General features: G+C 54.0%; 1 protein-coding gene and 1 long non-coding RNA gene across 3 annotated transcripts in view; one reads left to right on the top strand and one right to left on the bottom strand.

Moving 5' to 3' along the window:
* LRFN2 (leucine rich repeat and fibronectin type III domain containing 2) overlaps positions 1–18,601 on the bottom strand; it is a 178,000-nt gene extending 159,399 nt beyond the window's left edge. Inside the window, exon 1 of the mRNA XM_077904129.1 lies at positions 18,071–18,601. The gene's annotated coding sequence lies outside the window, so the exon portion shown is untranslated. The remainder of the gene's footprint in view (positions 1–18,070) is intronic.
* A 650-nt stretch (positions 18,602–19,251) lies between these two features.
* LOC144317556 (uncharacterized) overlaps positions 19,252–20,276 on the top strand; it is a 35,652-nt gene continuing 34,627 nt past the window's right edge. Inside the window, exons 1-2 of one of the 2 annotated variants that reach the window (XR_013383552.1) lie at positions 19,252–19,635; positions 19,813–19,925. This is a non-coding gene — a long non-coding RNA (uncharacterized LOC144317556). Of the gene's footprint in view, positions 19,926–20,276 lie in introns of both variants that reach the window. The other variant, XR_013383551.1, reaches the window with a different exon arrangement.

Genomic DNA, 20,276 nt, shown 5'->3' with positions numbered 1-20,276 from the left:
GCACCCAGCTACACTGGGTGGCATACAGCATGATACAGTGGGAAGGACGTGGATCACTTTATGAGAGCCCTGCCATCCAAAGGCAGCTCTGGGATCCACATCCACCTGCATCCACCTGCAGGAGGACAAATGAACATGAGGATGGGAACAGCGCGGTGGCCAGGGCATTGAGTCGGGAAGCCTGACCTCCCCCTACAGAGCAGGTAAAGGGAAGACTAAGGCATCTGCTCGAGGGGCTGCTGAGAAGCTTCAAGGATGGGAGTCAGGTGCTCTGAGAGTGAACCAGCCTGGAATGTGAGCAAAAACTGGTACATTCAGATCGCAGGCTGGGAGGGCATCATGGATGAGGGTGGGCGGCGCCAGGGGCTGTGGAATAGAGACTTGTCACGATGTCCTGGGAGTCTGCCTTAGAACCCAGACAGAAGAAGCCATTCACTGGTCAGGAGATAGGAATTATTTACATCAGCCTGGGTTACATCCACATGCGATGTGGCTGTAGCTAGGGGCAGGGTGACAGGCAGGAATCCTGCACCGACCAGATTTCACTGTTCAGACATGCCAAGGAGGATTAAGCCATTAAATGGGGGACAAGTAAGTGGCCTTCCCTGTACAAGCCAGGCCCTGAACTGCTCTTGCAGTGGCAGACGGCCCTCTGCACTCTGATCTGCGTGCCTTCAACTCCACTCCCTGTAATTCATCCTCCACACATCCACCCAGGCCAATTTCCTTACAGGCAAATCGGACCATGTCATTACCAGTGTAGAAGCCTTCCAGGCATGCCCCATCCTCCAGCTTCCCCACCAAGCCTAACCTGAGCTCCTTCATATGGCAGGTGGGGGCCCATCCTGGCTTGGCCCTGCCTGCCTGGGGCACATCCAACTCCCTGCCCCGGGCCTCTCTTGCTAGCCCTCTTGAAAGCCTTCGCCCTGCAATGCCTCCCCAGCTGCAGAACATCCTCGCTGCTCTGAATGCCCATTTCTCCCCATCTCCAAGGTTTGAAGCCCTGAGAATCGGAGTCCTGGGAGAGCTTGAAATTCCAATGGCCGGGCCACACCCAGAACTATGAAATCAGACTCTCTTGGGAGCCGGAGTGGAGACATCCTGGGTTTTAAAGCCCCTCAGGTGACTTCGGTGCATAGCCAGGACCGACATCGCCAGTTCTCTCTTTAACCAGGCCCAACCTACTCCCTTGAAGATTCAGCCCAGGTGTCTCATCTAATCATTAAATATTCATTGAGTTGGGCACTGGATATAAAAATAATGATGATAGCTAATATTTATTGAGCACTTGCCACATGCCAGACACTGTTCTAAGGGCTTTACATATATTAACTCATTAAACCAGAACAACACCTCTGTGAGGTAAAGACCACCTCCATCTACACATGGAGAAAGTGGGACACAGAGAGGGGAAGTGACTTCCCCAGGGTTGTACAGCTGGTGAGCCCTGCAGTAGGACCTGCAGGCTGGCGGTCTAAGCACGAGTCTGTGGCTCTCACGTTGTTCACAGGCTGCAAGAGAGAAGCAATAAACAAACAAGCAAATGCCAAGTGGGGAAAAATATATGGCGGGGGGGGGGAGCCATTCTGAATGAAAGCAGTAAGGAACCAACTTTAGCCTGGGGTGGGGAGTGGATCAGACCATCCTCTGGGAGCAATATTTCAGCAGATACCTAAAGTGAGAGAAGGATCCAACCAAGCCAGGTGTGGGGAAATGGTGTTCCAGGCAGGAGACCCAGTGAATCCGAAGGCTCAAAAGTGGGAAAAAGCATGATGCGCTCTGGGAACTCTGGAAGTCCAGTAGGGAGCTGGGGTGGTGGGCACAGACCAGGGAAAGCTGATGGGACCAGCACCTTGAGGGGCATCTAACAAGTTAGGATTTTATCCTGAGGTCAATGAGTCTTCAGCAAGGCATGCTCACTGTCTAGGGTGGGCTAGGGGAGCCTGGGGAGGCAGGGCCTTCAGGAGGATATTGTGGCCATTTAGCGAAAGGCAGTGGAGTAGAACAGAATCACCTCTTCCTGGAAGCTCCCCTGGTTCCTCACTTCTAGTGGAGCTCTGTTACAGTGTACTATAATTGCCTGTTTACCTCTCGGCCTCCCCTGACAGACGGGGAGCACCCTAAGGGTAGGGACCAGGTCTAGCTGATGCGTGTAACCCAGCACCTGTCCAATACTAGGTGCTCAGGAAACACCTGTCATCTGCAAGTGAATGGAATGGAGGCATGCCAGGCTGGCCGCGTGCCAAAGAAGGTCAAAAAGAAGGAAAGGAACCAGGAGAGGTCCCTCTGCTTTCTCCTCCATAGATCTGGGGTTTCATAGACTTTGACCAGAAGAAGAGGATGTTGTACCCCCACTTCCTCCAGCAAAGCCCCTCACCCCACCCTTATGGATGAGCACCCAATGGGGAAGCAGTGTTAGCACCATAGGTAATCGGCAATGGCCAAGCCCATCTCTCCCTTCGATCTCCAGCAGGGCAATGTGGAGGGAGGTGGCCCCAGCCCAGACCCCTCCTAAAAGAATAGAACCTCAAAGTTCTAGGCAGTGCCAGACACTTTAAATAGCCCAGGTGTTAAGCTGGTAGTTCGGACACCGGCTGCTGCTCTGGGTTTCCACAGTGAGTGTAGAGCCAGGTCTGGCATTGGAGCTTCTGTGTTCTTCCTGCTGCCGCCATCACCACTGCAAGGGGGTCCCAAAAACCATGTGATGTCCCACCTCAGTCCAGATCAGAGGAGGGCAGAGACAAAGGGGTAAAAGGCACAGTGGGGTCACCCAGGTCCATGGCCAGCAGGTGGCAGAGCTGGGGCGAGGCATCCAGGCTTCCAGACTCCCAGCCCAGGGCTTTCTCCATGGCACTTTGCCACCACTCTTCGGAGCACCTGCCCACCCTCACTGCTCCTTTAGGAATGTTCTTATCTGATGGCACTGAAACTGCCCAGAGCACAGAGCACCACCTCCCAGGCAGAGGCAGCCAGCCAGCCTGCTCCACCAGGGACAGCACAGGCCCCTTCTCACCCTCACAGGCCATTCTGCATTTATGTTTTGCTAATGGGCATGATGCTAAAGGTTGTAGATCCAAGTCCTGGCCCTGCGACACCCCAGCTGTGTGGTTCTAAGCCAGTTATTAAACGGTCTCTGCTTCAGCTACAATAGAGAAACCCCAGTGACAATAGTCCTGTGTCCTAGGGTGGTTGTGAGGGTTAAATGCGTTAATAAGCTTATACTGCTTAGAATGATTCCCGGCAGGTAGTAAGGGCTAATCAGTATAAATGTTAGTAAGAACTTAGCAGGACAGAATCAAGGGACCTGGGTCACTATGCACACCTAGGCTATTCACCAATCCATCCATGCCTCAGTTTCCCCATCTGTTATATGGGGGAGTAATTCATCCCTATGCATGGCTTGAGGACAACCACAAAATGCCCAGAACTATGAAAAGAGCTTGGAAGTTAAAAACAAAAGTACCTCACAAGTAGGAAGCTTGATGGGCAGGTGACCCCAAGGCAGATGAAGGGTCCCATAAATCACCCCCAACCCGCAGGCTGCCCGGGTTTTATGGGCTCTAAGGCTCAGGCCACTTTCCTGAACATCATTCCGAATTTATAGACTCTTGTCACTGTCTTTCCCAATTCTTTTATTTAGTTACTTCAGAAACAAGCCTGGGGTTAATAGAGCTTTTGCTGCCCTTCCAGGAAAACACAACCTGTGATGCATTCAGTCCCCAGTCGGCAAGAGGAAGGAGCTGTGTGGCTGGCAGTGTGTCCACCCTGCGGTAGGCCACCTCCTCTACCTGCCAAGGCCATCAAATGACATCCCAGAGCCTGAGCATGAGAACCAGCCCTCTGCATGTGGGGACCCAGTGATGACATAGATCTCTTGCTTTCTAGGAATCCGAACAGGACTCGGCTCGGCTGGGGGCCTCCTCCCACTTATCGAACAAGGAAACCACAACAAGAAGTGCCAGCTGAGAACCTCTGATGAAACCTCATCCTGCATTTGTCACTTACAAGCTGTGTGACGTTAGCTAAGTAACTTGACCTCTCTGAACTTCTGTGTTCTGACCCGTAAACAGGGCAAAAGTACCTACTCTGTCTACTCCACAGGCCACTGGAATGAAGAAACGAGACCATGCACCATGGAGGGAACTAAGAAAAGATACAAGGGGAGAGGAGCAGAGTGGCCAGGAGCATAGGGCACTGGCTCCAGATAGCCCAGGCTCGAATCCTGGCTCAGCCACTTCCTGGCTGAGTGACCCTGAGCAAGTCACTTTACCTCTCTGTGTCTGTCTGTTTCCTCTTTGCTACACTTCAGGTAAGATTATCTAATTCACAAGGTTAGGTGAGGATCAAATAGAAGACTGCCTCCAAAACCTGCCAGAGCTCAGCAAATGTGAACAGCTAAGAGAAGCACTGGCCCCAAGGGAGGCTAGTGTGGTTGTTTAGGGCAGTGGGAATCAGACACAATTGGGTTTAAATCCTGGCTCAGCCGTGCAGTTTCTTCTGGACCTAAGACTCATCCCAGTAGGTCTGGGACTTCCCCAGATTTAGAAGTGAAAGTCTTGCATCCCGGAAATCTCCTCAGTCCTGGGCAAACAACCCCGTTGCCATTCTGAGCCTCAGTTTCCACATCCGCACAAAAAGAGTGGTAATACCTACTTTGGAAAGGTAGTGAGGAAACCAATGGAGAGAAACCATGTAGAGCACGGCACCAGCAGACACCTAATACACGCCCTAGGCCAGACACCATAGTGCTTTGAAGCTCTTCACTCATTTCATACCCGCCACAACCCTGAGGATTCGATGCTGGTATAAGCTCCATTTCATGGAGGAGAAAACGGCTCAGAGGGAGATGGCCTGCCCGAGGTCACACAGCTCACAGGTGCAATCACTGAAATTGGAACCCAGGCTGTCTGGCTCCTGGGCCTCAATCACTCTGCTAGGCTTCTTCTTATGTAACAAGTGCTCAATAAATTATACCAATAAATAAGAAAAAAAATGCATCACCCCTCTGAATGATGTTCCCAGTTTGTGTTCAGTATGGGGTGTGAGTTGATGATTCTGAGCCCAGGGGAGGGAAGGGAAAGATCCCTTTACCTTATACTTGACATTTCCTTTGCTAGAGGGCCCTTAGCAGGAGCAGAGGGTGTGAAACCTGGCAAAGCGGTCCTGGCACCCAAAGCTCAGCTTTGAAACAGCAGGCCCACGGAAAGGCAGATGTGCAGGCAAGCCCTCCCCCGAGGATAATAATAATAATAATAAGCCGCCCTCCCCCAGGGATAGCTTATTCCCAGGAAGTAAGGTCACAGCGACATCCTCAGGCTCAGGCCCCATTGCTCACTCTCTTCCCTGCCCCTATGAGGGGCCATGTAGATGCAGATGGCACAGGGCACTTGTGCTTGTCCTAGAAAGCCTGCCTCCTCCTCCTCATGAGAAAGAGTGGGGACAGTGAGCTGAGCTTCCCAGCCTTGGCCAGCTTTGCCATGTGACCCAGACACAAGCCACAGCAGTATCCCCTCAGGATGGAGGCAGGAGGCTGGAACTATGAGGAGTCTGGAGAAGAAGGGCCTGTGGCTGCAGTCCAGAGTAAAGCCTGTACACCTTCTAAACTTCTGCTCACACAGGAATCTTAGGCTGCAGAGGGAAATGCTCAGCAGCAGCCCCCCAGTCAGGGATGGGGCTGGACGCAGCTGAACATGCAGGGCCCCCCGGCACTACCAGCAACCCCTCCGATGCCTGCCGGCCTGCCGTGCCCCTGAGAGCCAGGTCCAGCGTGGAGATGGCCTGGCCGCCAAGCAGCTTTGCCTGTGATCGGAGCTGAAGCCCAAAGCAGGAGGATAAGTGCACAAAGGCAGTCGATCAGGGCCCATGGAGGTCAGGATGGCAGCCTGCTTCCAGGAACACAGAAAAAGAGAAGGCAGGCAGCCAGTGAGCCACCCAGCCGGGGCTTCCACCACCCTCCAGCCCTCCTGCCTTCCTGCCCTCCTGCCCTCGCCTGGCAGCCCAAATTACAGATACACACTCTGGGGGCATTTCCAGGTGCCGCGAGGGTCCCTGTGTTTCCCTCAGGTGCAGCAAAATGATTACAGAAATTGAAGGTGTGTGAGGTCACGAACGCTTCTAGTAACAAGGAGAAGCCACCTCACCCCCGTCCCCACCCTCCAGCTCAGGGATCACAGCATGTGACAACCTGAATTGCAGGCAAGAGTGTAAGCTCAGGAGCCGTGTGCTTGGTCTCAAATCCGAGCTCCGCCTTCTTCTCATCTGCTTGACCCTGGCCAAGCTACTTGACTTCCCCAGGCCTCCATTTCCTCACCCATAAAATGAACTAATAGCAGCACCTACCCCACAGAATTCAATGTGGGGGATAAAACGAGTCTATAAAGCTTACATTAGAACAATGCCAGGCCCATCCTAAACATTCAATACCCAGAAGCCATTATCCTGATGGTATAATGTCATATAATGCAATCCAAGCATGACCTGGTCGTTCTACTAGCCTGTTTCCCCACCTTAAGGTAGAGACAGATCTGCTTGCCGTACTTCCTCGCTGTTGTGGGGTCCAAAGCAGATAAATAGAGCTGCAAGCCAAGCTTTAAAAACTATCAAGTGCCGTGTCTATGTGGCAGGGGTGAATACAGTATATGCTCTAATAAATATAAGGTAATATGAACATAATACTAGCAGGTAACAATATGATGTAAGGTAATACCCTTCATTAAAAACCAAGTGGAGAGGGGACACCTGGGTGGCTCAGTGGTTGAGCATCTGCCTTAGGCTCAGGTCATGATCCCAGGGTCCTGGGATCGAGTCCCACATCGGGCTCCCCGCAGGGATCCTGCTTCTCCCTCTGCCTATGTCTCTGCCTCTCTCTGTGTGTCTCTCATGAATAAATAAATAAAATCTTTTAAAAAAATAAAAAATAAAAACCAGGTGCAGAAAGACACAAGACAGAAGAAGAGAGGCAGAGAGTGGCGGAGCGAGAGAGGGACCACCAGAGAGGCCTGGGTCTGAAGATCGGGGAATCAATGTTGTACTGTAATTTAAAAACTAATATACAGTAAATAGCAGCCCGGCACCACAGAGCAGCCATGTGGCAGGGTGGCGGGCCTGAGAGTCCTCCCAGACCAAGCTGGGCCAGCCACCAGTGCCCCGCCAGCCTCCCCTGAAACTCATGATCCACTGTTCTCTCCCTGCTCACGTTGGAACCATCCATCCACACCTGCAGCGCCTCCCAATTATGTGCCATATTTACATGGCACATGATTTATGGACCCAGTGGATCACATAGGCCTAGAAATGAGGTTGGGGCCTGGATTTCTTCCCTGGAGAGAGGGGGCTTGGGATGGGGCTTTGGTTCTAGGCAGTCAGGTTTTGCAGCAGGAGCAGCCCGGAGGCCCAGGCCCCAGTTGGCTTCCAATCCCCGCTCTCTTCCTGAGGCTCTCACCCCCTGCTGGCCTTCACTACCTCCTTGACTCCCATCCCCTCCTCATGGTCACGCACCCACTCCCCACCATCATCCCATGTCCCACTCTAGACACTGACCCCATCAACTATTCCCATATATCAACCTCCCCAGAGCTCCTGAAACCCCACTTCACAAGCATCCCTCTGGGGCTGGTTTCTCCCCGCTGGAAGTCTTCATTCATTCTTCTGTATCTGGGCTCAAGACTCATTTTCCTGCCCCACATGCTTTCCCAGCTCCTTCAGACCAAAGGATCCAGGAGATTCCCTCTTCCTACTACCAGGGTGGGCCGTGGGGCATGGGTATCAGAGGCTGGTGGGACAAGAATCATGGCCCAGGGAAGTGTCTCTCTCGGGTTTTCTCTTCACATATAGACCAGGCTGAATGAAGGGTCTCCTTCTGACAGAAGTTTCCCCAATCCAGGCTCCACAAACCCCTTAGGACTCCCATCCGATCCCATCTCCATCCCATCCCAGGGCATTCATAACTGTCTCAAAAAGATCCAAATAAGTATGTCCTGTGGCCCTGCCACTAACTCCCATCCCCTGAGGTATACTATCTGCTTTCCCCTGAGCCATGCTATGTAGACCCAGTCTAACATGCAGGCATGGAACATGACGTGAACTTCACCCCACACTGGGCCTCATTTCCCGGTGATCTGATCCCAACACCTATAAGGACCAGGTGGGAGGTCCAGTTTTGAACCCACTAGCCATCTTCACCCAAACCTTCCCCCACCAAATTCCCCTAACCCCTCAGCTGAACACAGTGTGACCATGAAGTAGAATGGAAACCCCTAACTGGACCAGCAACCACTTTAGTAACCTCTGTGTCTCAGTTTCTCCTCATGTGAAATGGCTATAATCGTAATGTCTGTCCTGCCTGCCTAGTAGGGTTTCCAGGAGGGTCCCATGGGATCATGCGGAGAGTATTATGAAATTCCCCAAGTTGCTATAATATTTAAGGGGCGCTCATTTGAAAAGAGTATCAATTAAGTTGGTCTATAGTGTTCTTCTCCACTCCTAGGAGAATGCCATTATTATACCCACTATGAATAATGACATCTACTTCTACAGCACTGTGTGCTGGGCACTGCTCCAAACACTCTACATATAGTAATCTGTTAAACGTTCCTAACAACCCTATGTGGTGGGTACTATTATTACCCTTATTTTGCAGATGAGGAAACCGAGGGACAGAGAGGAGCCAGCTTGAGTTCACACAAGCAGGAAACAGGATATAGCATAAACCCTATGGATGGGGGAGGGGGACAAGTACACACATGCTCCTACACAAAAAGGATGCTGTGTCCCCATGGTGTAGTGGCTAAGTGTCCCAACATAAGGTGCCATGTTTATCTGCTCCAGCCTCCTCCTCTTTGATGCAAGCAGCCCCAGATCAAGGAGCGGGCCTTTCCCCATTGGAGAAGGCTTCTCAAGTGTAAGGAAGCTGCCTGGCCCACTTGCAACTCTTTCTGTGCTCCTTACTGCCAGCAGTCAATGCCCAGATTCTTGCCCATGGAAGGCTGGGCAACTGTCCTCCCCCCAGTGTGATGGCCCTCATCTGTCATGTGCTTAGAAGCCGTGACTAGACAGAGGGTCCAGGATTTATGTCTATTCTCAGGCCTCTCCTCACCTCCCCTTCTTGCCAGCTCAGCCCCTGTGACGCAGGTAAGCAGGCCAGGAGGAAGATTACATGGTTCCTTTCGGGCCAGCTGCCCCTACACAGGACCACAACTGCCAAATCTCTTCATCCAGTTAGTCTGCATTTGGGTGAGATGGTAAGATGTCAGCTTGGTCATGGGGCGGAGGAGGGGTCTGGGAAAGCAGTGCGAGAGAACATTTTTTTCTTTTCAGTGTCAAAGAACATTTCTTAAGTGGTCTTCATCACCCTCCCCCCACCCCGCCATCACCATCATCATGGTCTGAAGGTGTGTAGATCACCTGTGACCCTCAGCTGAGTCCTATGCAGACACACACATGTGCACACACATGTGATGGGAATGCAGGTGAGAAAGAAGCCAGACTGGGACACCCCCCCCCCATCTCTACTGCATCCTGGAGGTCACAGGCAGGGCTGGAAAAAGCATAAGAGGATCACTCAGATGGCGGACGTGAGGGGGCTGCGTGTACATGCGAGCTGGAGAGATGATTCATCTTTGCAGCACCCGGCCTGCTGGGCAGCACACAGTAGGCGTTCAGTAGCCACTTGCAGAACTGCACTGAAATCTGCGAGGACTGCAGACCAGCCAGACACGAGAGGGCTGGGTGACTGAGCATGGGCTTGGTCACCAGATGCTAAATTCCCAGGTTCACCTGAGGGCTGGAGGGGGCTGGAGGGGCACGCTGGAACAAGTGAAAGGAAGCCTCATTCCCAGGGCAGGCAGCAAAGCCCAGAACCTACAGCCTCAGGAGCACAAAAGCAAGCGAGTTGGGACTCTATCCTGCCCCCTCTCCTAGTTATGTGGAAAAGAGGCAGATGGGGGCTGATGTGCCCATGAGGCTGATGGGGGGCGCCACTGTCCATTGCTGGAGGTTTGTGTGAACCAAAGCTCCTAAGAGCCGACTGACAGGTGAAGGACGGATCAGTGAACAGCCACATGAGTGCACACACGTCCCAGCAAAGGACAGGGTGCTCCAGTGCCAGTTCCATCACCCCATGTAAGCATCCCTGGGACCCCGTTTTCCATGGTTCACTCAGGGATAGACAGAGCCTTCTGTTTCCCAGGGATGTCCTACAGCAGGCACAGGGATGGATGTGAGTGCACTGTGGCAGTTCTGTTGTGACAGTGAAATGTTGCATGGCATCTGAGGTCTGAGTTCTCATCTTGAGATGAGAGACTAGCCCTGTGGCCTTCCCCCTCTGAGCCTCGCTCCTTGTCCAAACAGGGAGGAGGGCAAAACCAGGTGCTGCCCAGCTCAGAGACCCATAGGGACTACAGGAGACCATGCACAGAAATGTTCTTTGTCAAGTAGCCAGTGCTCTGCCAACACTGGATGGCCTGTGTCCGTGTCTTTGATGGAGAAGTGGCAGCAGTAGACAAAGGGAGCTTATGCTAATGTGTGTCTATACATGTGCATGTCTGTACATGGGTACGAGTGTGGGAATGTGAACATGTATGAATGTGTGCATGTGCAGATATGTATGTAAATGCGTGCACAGCAGGTGTGTCTGTGTGTGCACATTTGTATGTATATATAAGTATGGCATTGTATGTGCACACACATACGTTTATGTGTGTGAATGCATAGGTGTGCAGATGTATGAGTGTTTTGAGAGTGTATGTGCAAGTGTGCATATAAGCAGGCCTGCTTGTGGTTGTGTGTACACATGTGAGTATGCAGGAGAGAGTGTGTGTGTGCACACGCATGTGCACGCATGCATGTGCTGGAGTAGGGGAGGAAGGAGGCACTGGCATTCGCACTGAAGCCCTGGCATCCTGGTTATTCAGCACTGAACTCAGTAACCTAGTAACGGGATTTGGGGCAGGTTGGCAGCAGGCAGAGGGCAGCGGGCAGAGGGAAACGTCAGGTCAGCACTATCTGTGAGCTCCCCATGAGAAGGAAGCTGGAGGACAAGTCATTTCCAGAGCCTGGGTGGCTCAGCAGAGGTATCTTTACTCGGGCAGATCCAGGGACTTATAAATCAAAAGATCAAATACCTAAACCATAAGGGACTAGAGGAGCCTCAGGCCTCATCACACAGGCAAGAACAGAAAGGGAGATGGGCGGCCCAAGTCACTGGGCAAGATCTTGGCAGGTCTGAATGGAGAAAACTCATTCTAGGCTCCCCTGCTCAGTGGGAAGTCTGATACGACCAGCCCTGGTGTTTGTGCTATAAGAGGACCTCTAACCTTTAACCCCATGACCCCAGTCACTATCCACCCTCCTGCCTTTCTGCCCCAGCAGGACCTATGTGGTGTAACGATGGCTCCTTTATATGTGTGTGGGGGGAAGGTGGGGAGGACACTGAATCGAGGTAGCAACTTTGCCCACCCTGCAATCTTCAATATCTTTTTAGAAGGGCAGGGCCTCATCTTATGGCCCTTGTTTGGGAATTTCCAGGGGGGTCCAGGAGCTCAGAGTCAACAATGCCTTTACCCTCACGGCCATCATTCTGGACACTCCTACATCTCTCTTTCATCAGACTCTGAGATCTAAGCTGGATCCTGAGCTGAGCTCACTTCCCCAGCTCCTCCAAGTCCTACAGGCTGAGTGACCATATGTCACTCATTTTGAGTACCAGAGAGAGTCATGTAACAGCAAGACCCCATTTACAGCCTCAGTTGACCCTTGAACAACATGCAGGCTAAGGGCACTCTCTCGCCACACTGTTGGCAATCTATGTACAGCTTTTGACTACCTCCAAAACTCAATTACAAATAGCCTACTGTTGACCAGAAGCCTTCCTGATAACATCCATGGCTGATGAACATATATTTGTATGTTACATGCATTATATGCTGTATACCTGCAGTAAAGCTAGAGAAAGGAAAACGTTATTAAGAAACTCATAAGAGAAAATATGTTTACAGTACTATACCATATTTATTGAAAAAAAATCTGCGTATAAACAGGCTGGTACAGTTGGAGTCCCTGTTGTTCCAGGGTCAGCTATACTAGGTACTCAGACTCCTTTGGGGGACCAAAGTAAATCCCCTTCACAGACTTACTTGGGAACCAAAATAAATGCTCTCCCCTAGTTTATTCTAGTAAAGCTGCCTTAACAGGGTACTAGATTGGGAGGGGTAGGTGAGGTGAGCACCAGCTTTGGAGGAGGGAATAGGCAGTGAGTCTTAGGGAAGGAGAGATGGGAGGACCAAAGTGATATTGGGGATCTGAGTTCAGACAAGAAGGAAGACCACTGTGTGCTGGCCTAGGGCAGAGTGGGATAGAACAAAGGATGGGTTGGGAGAGATGACCCAGAGGAAGGGAGGAAGAGAGACACCCAGCATCCTGCTTCTCATGTTGTTGGATGCACCTGGGCAGACTGACTGGCGCTCAGCTCCTTCCGGCGGATAGACTAATGCTGGACATGCTGATAATAAACACATTGAACTCTAAAGAGCCCAACTTTGGGATTTTGCAGCCTCTCATGTCCCAACGTGGCCCCGTACCTACAGGACTGCTGCAAGGATTCCCATTGTCTACGGCAGACAATCCTATGCAGATTGATAAATTATAAGAGCTCAGTTTAGTTACTTAATCCAGCTTGACACAGCTTTAAGACCTAAGCCTTGTCTCTCCAGTCTCAGTCTGTCCCTCAGGCTGACCTGGTCCCCATTAGCCTTGGCCCTTAGGGGCACTCAAGAAAGCAAGCACAGATCTGTTCAAACCTAAGGCATCCTGGCCTTCTGTTGCTTGGAAGCAAGGCCACGTATAGCCTTGTGTCTCTTCTCCAGGACCTCCACCCCGTCTATACATTCTGCAGATACAATGCACGGAAATCACCTGAGAAAAAGTAAAGATGATAGATCACGACAGATAGAGACAATGTTGCTCCTTAAACTTGCCTGCTGCATTTGGTCTAGATGGCTTAACAACTACTGACCCAGCACATGGCTGTCTCTGCTCCTTGCCTTCTTACTTCTCATCTTTTGGCCTTCTGTTCAAAGACTAGCCTTGGGTTTGGCTAGTTTTTTCCAACCCAGCCCCCACCTCCACTTTTGATAAAATAAAGATGCCTATTCAGGAGATCTGGGATGGGATGGGGTTTGCATTGCTAGCCTGCTCCCTGGAGAGGCTGATGCTTCTGGCCCATGGGCCACACCTGGAGTAGTGACTGTCACAGTGAATCTGCCTTCCTCACCACCTCCTGGATTCTCCCAGCCTCATTATAATACACTTTTTTTCTAATCCTGGTCTGTTAGCCCTAAAGCATGCATTTCTCAACGGGGGCAACAGCGCCCCCAAGGGGGAAAAATTTGTTCTTGAGAGGGGTGAAATAGATTTTATTTACTTTTTGTATATAAGGCACAGAGACACCTGCAGTGCATAAACACATATACAGTATACAGTATACCTGTGGTATTAAAATGCATGCAGAGGTGCAATTAGGGAAAAAATGCCTCAGAAGGCTCCTCGGAGAGGGGAATAGTAAAAAGAAGGTCTGGAAACATCAGCTTAAGGAAAATGCCTTCTGTCTAATCCAATGCCAAAGCTACACTGATAGCTGGTGGATTACAAAAGTAAACGAAGTGTTTGTCAGTGTGTCCCTTCCTAGCTGCCTGCCACTGATCCCTTCTGGACCACATGCCCTTCTGCAGGTTCTGTACCCTCCCTTTTCCCAAAAAGCACAGTGCCCACCTGGCTGGGCTGTGGCTTGATTGGTTAACCCTAGTCCCATATGAAACTGATACACTAGAGCCCACCTTCTATTCCCTAAGAAGTATTACATGTAACATTTTAGTTACTTGGTCTCAATTAGGAAGGGGTCACAAATACAACCCGAGTGCCAAAGCTATTATTCACTGTATGAAGTACATTCACACATGTCATAAGCATTAGCATCCCGATTCATCAGTAAGGAAATGAGGCCCCAGGGCGTAAAGAGATTTGCTCCTCGCTCAAGTCACACATACAGCAGAGTTGAGTCCCCTGACTCTCTGTCTGGTGCTCATTCTAAGGTCCCATCTTCGGTCCTACCCACAAGGACGGTGCTGCCTGTTTCAGGGGAGCTTATAAACAAGTGGGAGTGAGTGGGCAGAGAGGCCCACAGAGCAGGCTGGGCTCACAGGGTCTGCAATGGTGGCTCTGAAGCCAGCCTCCCCCGGAGGCCAGCAGGACTTGGAGAGGTATGGGCCCATGGTGCCCTGTGCCTCACCTGCAGGGAAAGGCAGCACAGAAGAGTTCAGAGCGTGGGTTTTGAATTCAGATAGACATGAGAGTCAAGCGACCACTCTTGTCATGTATTAATGACCTGGCAGGTCCCAACTTCTCTGAACTTCAGTGTTCTCCTCTGTAAGGTAGAGGCAGCAATAGCGGCAAATTCCTAGAATTGGGAGAATTCAATGAGATAATAATATGAAGCTCTTAGCATCGTGCCTGGCACATAATAAGCAACCAAGAAATTGTTTCAAGGATCTGGTCCTGACAGAATTTCTCAGAATATTCATTCTGCTTGTTCAGTACCCTACTCCTGAAGCCTCCTGAATCCCCAATAACCTCTAAGACTATAAGAGAAAGCAAAATCTGCCTTCTATGGACTTCTATGGGCTTTTGCTGTTCCTGAAATCCTTACCTCCTCCAAGGAGCCCTCCTGATAGCCCTGACTCTGAGTAGGCTGGACATGGCTAATCTCCTTGGTCCCCATCTTCATATATGACTGCTTGCTCCCTGAAAATACCTTTCCTTAGGCATGCGCATTATGGTTAGAGCTTCTTCTCCACTCCTAATCTAGTTGGTTTATTAGTCAGACCCTGCTAAATACATACTGGGTCTGAGCCTCTCTCCTCGCCTGGATGTGACCCCAACTCTGCGGATGGGACCCAGGTCAAATCATAGGCCCTGTACAGACCTCAGCAAGAGCTGTGCCCACTCACTGGGTCTGGACCCAACACTATCCTGGTGAGGTGATTCTTGGAACAGCAAGAGGCAAAAGCAGAGAAGAGAAGGCAGGGGCCAGGCAGGTTCTTGGAGATATTTCACACTCAAGCCTCGGGTAGAGAAGGATGACAGATGACACTTGTAAAACACAGAGCCTGTGCTTCCTGAGCAAACGGGCATGACTGTAAAAATCCACAGCAAACAAGGAAGAGAGAGAAGCAGGTGCCACAGCCCCAGAGGTGAAATTCGCCTTCCGAATATCAATTGCCGAAGTTTTCTGGAGGGCTTTCTAGAGTCTTTCAATGATCAGTTTACAGGTGATGGCATAAAACCTGGCTGCTAGTTGGCTGGGGAAAGCTAGGGGTATTACCCTCATGTCTCTGAGGGCCCATTTCCCCTCCAACCAAACCCTCCTCCAGATCTGAACAGGGGCTTGGGGAGCACAGGGACAAATATGAGGTTGTAACACATCTGCGAGCAAGGTACTATTATTTTCTTTCACCAAAGGAGAACACAGAGGCTCCAGTAGTTAACGAAGTTGTGGCAGAGTCAGAATTTGAACCCAGGGCCTCTAGGTAAAGGTTCCATTCCATTAAACACCAACTCTATCCCTTCAAATAAGTTGGGCCCTAAAAACATCAATAGTGTCCCAAGGAAAATCACAAAACACTCAAATTGTTGCTTTTGTCAGGGGTCCAATTCCACTTGGCTATCTCTGGTGGGTATTTTGCTCCTCATCTCTGTTTTCAGTCTGGCGGCCCACCCCCCATCAGATAGAGAATGCCCCGCCCCCCCCATACCAATAATGGTGCTCATCTCCACCTTAGCCCAGGGCCTTTCCGAAGGGAGGAGAGGCCCTCCTCTATCTGCTGGCTGGAGAGACTGGACAAGCCTGACACTTGGGGCCCAGAACCTCTGGATCCTTGGTTTTACTTCAGAGCTGCCGCTGAGCCAAGAAAGCGGATTCCCACTCTAGCCAAACCAGAGCTTGGGTGGCCAAAAGGCTGCCAAATCTCCCCAGTGGCGCCACCTACCTCATCTGCATTTCCCACCCCATCCAACCCCTCCTCAGTCTAGCCTCCGGAAAGCTCCCGGCTCACCCTTTCAAAGGCCACACTCCCCAGCTTCCCAGATGTCTGGGCCTGGGGAAGAAACTGGTGCCTCAGAGAAGCAGGGAATTTGAGGCCCAGCAGCCGCCAGGCGGGCACCCCGTCCAGTCCAACCGGCCAGGAGCTGCAGCTGGGAGCCGACCTCGTGCAGAAGCAGCGCCAGAGGCTGAGACCCAAATGCCAAGTTTGCTGTTTGTATTCCCCAGGGTGACGGCAGGAAGATAAGTATCCATATTCCTGAACAGGAATTCGACCAGAAACTCTAAATTGAGGGCTGGGCAGGGGGTCTGAGCAGACACATGTGAGAAGCTGGAGGAGAGAGCCTGCCGGAAGGCAGCATCCCAGCCAGAGTCAGAAGGGAAAGACGACATCCCAGCATCAGCAGAAGGGCCCGGGCAGCGGGGCAGCCGGGCAGCCGGGCAGTCCGGCAGCCGGTGTGGTCCGTGGAGGCTGACAGCTCCAAGACCAGGAGGCCCTCAGGAGCTTTCCTGTGCAAGCCTGACCCTCTTCAGCCTCCAGAGTACCCCACACGCAAGTCCCAAGCTGGCTGGGTTCCACCATGTGTGTGACTCTATGAAGCCAAGGGCGGCAACCAGCCTGGGGGGAACAACCCCAAGACCTCAAGACCCCGGGACCCACACTCCCAGTCTCTGCACAGTGCCTTCCCTCAGCCTCCTACCATTAGTTCCAAAGGGCTCCCCATCCCCCCCGTATGAACAACAGCCCACCCAGAACCTCACGCCTGCTCCCTGGAACTTCATAGCTCAGAGCCTGGCAGTTCCCTCCCCAGCCTTACTCCTCCCCAACGCGGGGGTCAGTTTCCAGAAGCAGCCTGCACCTTCCCCCAGCCCCACAAGGCCAATCAGCCCATTGCAGCCACAGCGCCACCCCCCATACACACACACACACACACACACACACACTGTGGGAAGGCAGGGGGTCGGCATCGACAGCCTTGCCTTGGACTCCAGCTCCCTCTCCCCACCAAATGTCTAGCTGTCTGTCTGTCTGTGGTGTCTGTGATTCCCAGTGTGCACTTGCTGTCAGCCTGGCTCTGTCCCTCTGCAGTCTCTGCTCAGGCTCACTCCTCATTCTTTCTCAGGCTTTGGCTTTCGGGGGGCTTGATCTCCCTTGAACTTGCTGCCTATGTCCTTTGTACTGGGGTGAGGGGAAGAGGAGCAGGACACCTCCCGGGCGGCGTTACCTGGGGTCTGTGCTGGAGCACAGAGCAGTCCATCCCTCTCCTTCCTCCCCACTCAGGCCAACCTCAGAACCCGGGTAGGGCTGGGTGGGAGACAGACCTACCAACCAGGCTTGGTTAATGCCAGTTTCCATATTGCTTCATCATGCCATTCTGATGCCCCTAGCTGCTCACACACAACCCCCCTGATCTCCCCGCCTTCTGCCTGAGGCCAGGACAGGGCCCTAAGCCTGCCCCCCCTGCCTCCCCAAACTGCAACGATGCCTGCCTTCCCTCCACGAGCGCTGAAGCAACCCCTCGGCACCCAACCCAGCTCTACCCCACCCCACCCAGCCCACGGAGCGCAGGGAGCCCTGGCGTCCGACCCAGCCCCCAGCGACAGCTCGAGCCAGGCCTCTCCTCCGGGGAGATGCAACAGAGTGGTCTGGCGGCAAAGTTCTCCTGCTGCTTTCAACGTTGCGGTACACCTGAGGCTGCCGTCTCCCCCTCCGGCTCGCCGGCCTCGCACGGACCCACGCTCCCCGCTGCTCGCCAGAGTTTCACCCCCCACTCCCGGGGAATGAGAGAACGGAAAGGAAAGGATGGGCGAAAAGAGAAAGTGCCCGCAGGAGTGCCTGGGTGAGGGAGTGCTCAAGTGAAAGAGAAAGGGATGCAAAGTTCCCGGTCCTCCCCCGCGCCCCCGGGGGCGCTTTCGGCCCCGCGCCGAGCTCCCCGCAAACACCCGGATCGCGGAGACGCGGCGGCGGCGGCCACTCACCTGGGCGAGGCAGCATCTACCCCCGGCTGGGAGGCTCCGAGGCCGGCTCCGCGGGGCGCCCGGGCTCCCCGGCTCGGCCACGCATCCTTCCCCGCCCGAGACGGGCTCGAGCTAAGCCCTCCGGCTCCGGCGAACGCAGGCAGATGGTGGCCTCGGACGTCCGCGCGGGGAGAGCCCTGAGCCGCTTATTCTGTTATATCCATGGCATTCAGCGAAGAGAAGGGAGGAAAAAGCACAACTTGTTCTCTTCTCCTCCAGGTTAAAACAACAACAACAACAACAACAACAAGGAAAAGATAATTCCCCCCTAGGAAGACGCCGGTAGGATTCTCCAGATCGAGCAACCCCGGGCATTCCCAGGGGCCTGGGGCATCTCGGAATGTGGGGTGTCTTCAAGTTCAGACGAGCCAGCCGGGTTGTGTGTGCGTGTGCGTGTGCGCGCGCGCGTGTGTGTCTCCGCGAGAGCGAGCCAGGCACTCACACCCACACGCACACACACAAACACACTCCCCCGCACTCCCCGAGCGCACGCCGCCCCCCGCGCGCGCACACACGCGCGCCCCCGGACACACACGCGCGCGGCGACCGCACGCGCACACCCGGGAGGGAGCCGGGCCGGCGGCGGGGACAGCGCGGGGCCGGCGGCGCCCGGGAGCCCCGGGCCGCGCGCCCCGTCCCCGCCGAGCTCGCCGCGCCGCAGCCCCCAGTGGCGGCCGGCGGAGCTGCAGGCCCCGGGCCCGCCGCCCCAGCGCAGCCCCTTCCGCGCGACCTACACCGCCGCGGGTCCGCAGGGCTTCGCGGTCCCCCCGGGCGGCGCGGAGACGCCGGGAGCCGGCCAGCGGGCTCCGCCGCGGAGGGAGGGAGGGAGGGAGGCGGGGAGGCGGGGGGGCGGGGGGGCGGGCGGGGAGGCGGGGGGGCGGGCGGCGAGCCCCGGAAGCCGGGAGGGCGGGCGCGGCGGCCCCTGCGCGAGGCGAGCCGGCGGCCGGGACCGCGCCGAGGCCACTGCCGCTGCCGCTGCCGCCGGTGCTGCCGCCTCCCGTGCGGAGCGCGCCGTGCAGCCCTCGGCCCTCAGCCCTCGGCCCGCCGCCCGCAGGACCGACCCCCGCCGGCGGGCCCCGGCTCGGGTGGGCGCTGGGCCGTCGCGCCCGCCCCGCCCCGCCCCGCCCCGCCCCGCCCCGCGCCGGCCAGCCGCCGGCCCCGCATCCTGGCGGGGGACCCGGGACGAACGAGCGCCGGGGACACGCACACACGGACTTAGACTTTCCGTGAGTACCGCGGGCTCCGTGAGCTGTGCCGTGGCGCCCGCCGTCCGCGCAGCACCTCTGCAACTCCGGCCTCGTCGGATCCGCCCGGCAACCCCGGTCTGACGGCGCAGGGAGCCGAGGACCAACAGACTGAAGCGACCTGTGGGCGGCACGGGCCAGGGCCTCCCTACCCCAGGCCGACCGCGGGCCTAGCGCAGAGGGTCTGGGTCCGGCCCGGCTCTCGTCGTCCACCCCACTAGGATCAACAACCAGTTCCTGGCAGGGCTGGACTGGGCTCTGCTTTACTGGGCTTCCCAAGAGGTACATGCACCTGTCCCACTGAAAAAAAAAAAAAAAAAAAAAAAGAAAGAAAGAAAGAAAGAAAAAATTTGAGATTCCTGCCTGTACTCTAGCTGGTTATAGATCCAGGGGCAGGGGAAATGTCTCAATCCAGCTCTTCTCTCCTAGTGGCTCACACCTTCCATGCACCTGTCCTAGATACCCACGGGGAGGCACGTGTGGCATGTGGATGTGTCTCTGCAGCCCAGGATTGGCTCAGCTGGATAAATCTGTAATACAAGACCCTGCCTCCTACCTGTCTGTGCACACAGGTGGGTACAGATTGGCAGAAGCCCAGGCACCGAGGCCCATGTTCTGGGCACCCTCTCCATGCTTGCATCCGAGGAAACTGCCAGATCAGCCTACTGCAGACCCTGAAAAACAGGCCTTTCCTGGCAGAGATTCTGGAAAGCCTGGGGAGGGAGGGGGATGGGGAGAAGGGCATGACCAGGATGAAAGTCAAGGTATATCAGAGTGTGCTGGCTTAACAAAAGAGAAGGGCAGACACAGGGGGTAGAGATAGAGAAGAGGAGAAATGAGAAGGAGAGGAAGGAGGAGGTGCTTAAAAGGAGATAGGGGGTAGAAAGGAGAGGGGGAAGGGAGGAGGAAGGGGGAAAGACCAA

The sequence above is a fragment of the Canis aureus genome, chromosome 7 (assembly GCF_053574225.1).
Source record: "Canis aureus isolate CA01 chromosome 7, VMU_Caureus_v.1.0, whole genome shotgun sequence".
Taxonomy (NCBI): Eukaryota; Metazoa; Chordata; class Mammalia; order Carnivora; family Canidae; genus Canis; species Canis aureus.
The sequence above is the reverse complement of the archived record's forward strand: the minus strand, read 5'-3'. Positions and strand labels throughout refer to the sequence as shown.